Genomic DNA, 4,941 nt, shown 5'->3' on the forward strand with positions numbered 1-4,941 from the left:
TTCTTACCTGATTTGCATCTTACCAGTGATATGTCGGATCCGAGAGTCGGTTACGGTCAAGGAAGGATTAGCACCCTTGAACCGCCCTTTCAGTACTATGTAATTTCCAGTTGTCTTTAATTAAGAAAGTTGAAAGTTTAAATTGAAAGGTAAAATAACGATCCAAAACTTACATTTGATTGATTGAAAATGTACCCTTAAGATAGTAAAAAAGCCATATTAGATAAAATGGTAAGAAATTAATTAATTAAATTAAAATGAAAAGAAAACAAATTAAGTAAAATGATAGAATGAAGAAAGCAAAGATAAAATAGTAAGTAAAAAAAACAAATAATAAAATATATATAAAAAAGAAAAAAAAGAAAATAAATAAAACAAATAAACAAAATAATAATAATAAAGTACGAATAATATATATATATAAAATAAATAAAAAAGTAAATATATATAAATTATTAAATTAAATGACAAAAAGAACATATACACATATAATGGTAAAAAAAACCAAATAAAGATAATTATATATATATATATATATATATATATATATATATATATATATATAGTAACAATACTAATAATGATAATAAGTAGTTAAAAAAGACAATCACACCGAAAAGGGAAGAAAAGAAAGTAAGGTTTGGTGAAGTATAATTGACAGGAAGAAAAAAATGATGAGGGGTGGGGACAAAGTTGGTAGATATAATTAACTTGTGTAGAATATATATATATATATATATATATATATATATATAATAATAGTAAAATGCATATATAACAACAATAATATCAATAAAAAAGAAAATAAATATAATGATAATGATAATAAAAAATATAGAAAATTAATAGAAAATATATGTATAATATTATAAAATATAGCACTTAAAATAAAAAAAACAAATATATATTAATAATAGGTAGAAAAACTAAAATATTTAAAAAGAACATACGCATATATATATATATATATATATATACAAAATAATAATATAAAAATAATACAAGTAATAATACAAGAATAATAAAAAGAAAGAGAAAGTAAAAAAATATAATAATAATAAAATATAAAAATATACATATATATATAAATAAGTAGAATAAAAGAAAAATATAATAGTAAAAATAATAATAAATATAATAGTAATAATAAGAATGCAAAGAAAATATATATATATGGGTAATAATGTATATAAATAGAGAAAAATTAAAAAACTGATAAATTAAAAATAAAATTAGCAAGTATGTATATATATATATATATATAACTAATTAAGGGATTAAAATGAAAGGAATGTAAATTAAGTGGGTAAATGTCAAAGAACATTGAAGATTAAAACCGACAAAAATAAAAAAGTTTTCATTTTTGATAGATTTTCGTACTCTCATTCCAAAAATGTAATTTGTTTTTGAGAAATAGCCTCTAGGGAGCGTAGATCTGAAATCAAAGTTTCGAAAAAACTCCCTCTGGGTCATCGGCTAAAACATTTGTCTTTGGGGTTCTCCAAAGAAAACACGATTAACAACGCATGCAAGTGAAGAGTAAAGAGAAACAAATTAAAGATAAAAAACTTTCACCTTTATTACTTCGAATCGTTTACAATAGCTTTGCCTTTGTATTTTTCGTGTTTTCCTCTGTATTTTGTCTGTAAATCGTGTCTTACAATAGTGAGTTACAATGGCTATTTATAGTGCTTGTGGATCCTATCTTTAGGAGTTTAAATCATAGTAGAACTCTATCCTATTTTTAGGAGTTTAAATCCTAGCAAAATTCTATCCTATTTTAAGGAGTTTGAATCCTAGTAGGACTAAAAAGGTGTGTTGACAGCTGCCCCTCTTTGCCTATAGTTGTGTAACGGGATAGGGCAAAGATTAAAAGACACACTTTTCGTTCGGTGGAGTTGAAAATTGACTCTGATGTTTCAATAACTCCCTGTCGAATTGAGTTACGGATGACTCCTCCGTCGTGAAGCCTAGTTCATCTTGAAATGATATGAAATTGAAGCCGTAGTTCAGAATTTGAATCAGCACGTGGCTTCTCGTTGCCCTTCGGTCTTCTTCTCGGTTTAAAGTCCTTGGATCGGAATCGAACTTAGAAATCTTCATTGACAGATAGCTTTTGCTTGAAAATAGTTGCTTGTCACTAAAGCACGGTTAACCCAGGTCCTCTTCTCGACTTGAAAACCTCGACTACAACCGGAAAGTAGTGCGATTAATGTGTCATCAAGCTGAATAGAATCGAACTCGACAATTTTGATGGCAGATAACCCTTCTAGCCTTGAGTTATGTTGTAAATGATGTGCCTTAGAGATGAGCGTAGTCGAACTCGAAGGTCTTTGTTGACAGATACTCCTTTGAGTTGGATATCCTTCGTCTTGAAGTTGAAATCGAATCTAAAGATGGATGATGCTTGTGTCCATGATTCCCTTCATCGTGAAGTTGAAACCGCGGGTGGCCCCTTCGTCGTGAGGTTGAGCCTGAAATTAGATATCATTCGTCGTGAAGTTGAAATCCAAGTAAGTAGCATTGTTCTGAGTCCAATATCCTCCGTCGTGAAGTTGAAATTGGCTCTGGAATCGGGAAATTGTTTGTTGACAACCAGCCATCCCTTCGTTGTGAAGTTGAACTTGTGTTGTCTCGAGTCCAATATCATTCGCTGTGAAGTTGAAATTGACTCTGAATGAAATTTTGTTGACAATTAGCCGCCTCTTCGTCGTGAAGTTGAGCTTGTGTTTCCTTGGGTACAAGATCCTTCACTAAGAAGTTAAAATTGGCTCTGAAATTGGGAAGTTGTTTATTGACAACCAGCGGTCCCTTCGTCGTGAAGTTGAAATTGCGTTGTCTTGAGTCCAATATCCTACGCTGTGAAGTTGAAATTGGCTCTGAAATTGGGAAATTGTTTATTGACAACCAGCGGTCCCTTCGTCATGAAGTTGAACTTGTGTTGTCTGGAGTCCAATATCATTCGCTGTGAAGTTGAAATTGGCTCTAAAATTGAGAAGTTGTTAGTTGACAACCAGCGGTCCCTTCGTCGTGAAGTTGAACTTGCGTTGTCTGAGTCCAAAATCCTTCGCTGTGAAGTTGAAATTGGCTCTGAAATTGGGAAGTTGTTTATTGACAACCAGCGGTCCCTTCTTCGTGAAGTTGAACTTGCGTTGTCTTGAGTCTAATATCCTTCGCTGTGAAGTTGAAATTGGCTCTGAAATTTGGAAATTGTTTGTTGACAACCAGCGGTCCCTTCGTCGTGAAGTTGAAATTGCGTTGTCTGGAGTCCAATATCCTTCGTTGTGAAGTTGAAATTGGCTCTGAAATTGAGAAATTGTTTGTTGACAACCAGCGGTCCCTTCGTCGTGAAGTTGAACTTGTGTTGTCTGGAGTCCAATATCCTTCGTTGTGAAGTTGAAATTGGCTATGAAATTGAGAAGTTGTTTGTTGACAACCAGCGGTCCCTTCGTTGTGAAGTTGAACTTGCGTTGTCTGGAGTCCAATATCCTTCGCTGTGAAGTTGAAATTGGCTCTGAAATTGGGAAGTTGTTTATTGACAACCAGCGGTCCCTTCGTCGTGAAGTTGAACTTGCGTTGTCTGGAGTCCAATATCCTTCGTTGTGAAGTTGAAATTGGCTCTGAAATTGAGAAGTTGTTTGTTGACAACCAGCGGTCCCTTCGTCGTGAAGTTGAACTTGCGTTGTCTGGAGTCCAATATCCTTCGCTGTGAAGTTGAAATTGGCTCTGAAATTGAAAAGTTGTTTATTGACAACCAGCTGTCCCTTCGTCGTGAAGTTGAACTTGTGTTGTATGGAGTCCAATATCCTTCGCTGTGAAGTTGAAATTGGATCTGAAATTGGGAAATTGTTTATTGATAATCAGTGGTCCCTTCGTCGTGAAGTTGAACTTGCGTTGTCTGGAGTCCAATATCCTTCGCTGTGAAGTTGAAATTGGCTCCGAAATTGGAAAATTGTTGTTGACAACCAGCCGTCCCTTCGTTGTGAAGTTGAACTTGTGTTATCTTGAGTGGCACGATATCCTCCATCATGGATTTGAAATCGTGGATGTTTGGCTTCGAGCTAGATATCCTTAGTTGTGAAGTTGAAATCTACTCTCGAGCAAATTGTGAGTTCGAGAGAAACTTTCAATCTGTCGAGTTGGTCGAAGTGTAGCTTCTTGCTGCTGAGTTAAGCAACTAACATGAATCTTTAAAGGTGTTTTTGAATCGAGTATCCTTCGTCTTGAAGTCAAAACTTGACTCTAAAAGCTACAAAAAATTATGTATGTGGAAAATGATAAATATGATGCTCTAAAATGTAAGCATAAGATGCATATAACATGAATTGGTTATATTTTATCTCCTAAAAAAGGTCTGATAATTTGCATTAGGATGTTGAATCCCCAAATGATGCCCCAATATCCAAAAATGCCCCAATATTTGATGTTGAATCTTCAAAGATACCCCAAATGTTCCTCATTTCTTGCTTCAGCATTGATTCTGAGCATGAGTTTTGTGTCTAAGAGTCACATGTCATTTACCAAGATCCACTCTAGATAGACTGTCTTGTTTGAAAAAAATATTTTTCTTTCTATTTTATTTTCAAAGTTATGAAAATATCAATTAAAAGAGTTTTGAAAAATGTTTGATCCAAAGTTTTGAAAATATTGTCACTTTCACGGTTTTACAATTGAGACGAATCATAAACTAGAGTTCATCGGATATCAAAGAATTAATTATACTGTTAATCCTTTAATGAATTATAGATATTTGACAAGTGCCAAGATCAAAGCTATTTTTGGGAAGTGGTTAAGTAAGGAAAGGATAAAAAAAATCTCAGGTTATTATGTTTGGTCAAAGGTTTGGCATTTGATGCTCAAAGGTTTGGCATGTGATGCTCATAGGTTTGGCATTTGATGCTCAACGGTTTGATGAGGTAGCTTGCATGCTCCTCTACTGGA

Source organism: Hibiscus syriacus, unplaced genomic scaffold, assembly GCF_006381635.1.
Source record: "Hibiscus syriacus cultivar Baekdansim isolate YM2019G1 unplaced genomic scaffold, ASM638163v2 tig00111769_pilon, whole genome shotgun sequence".
In the NCBI taxonomy this organism is placed as follows: domain Eukaryota; kingdom Viridiplantae; phylum Streptophyta; class Magnoliopsida; order Malvales; family Malvaceae; genus Hibiscus; species Hibiscus syriacus.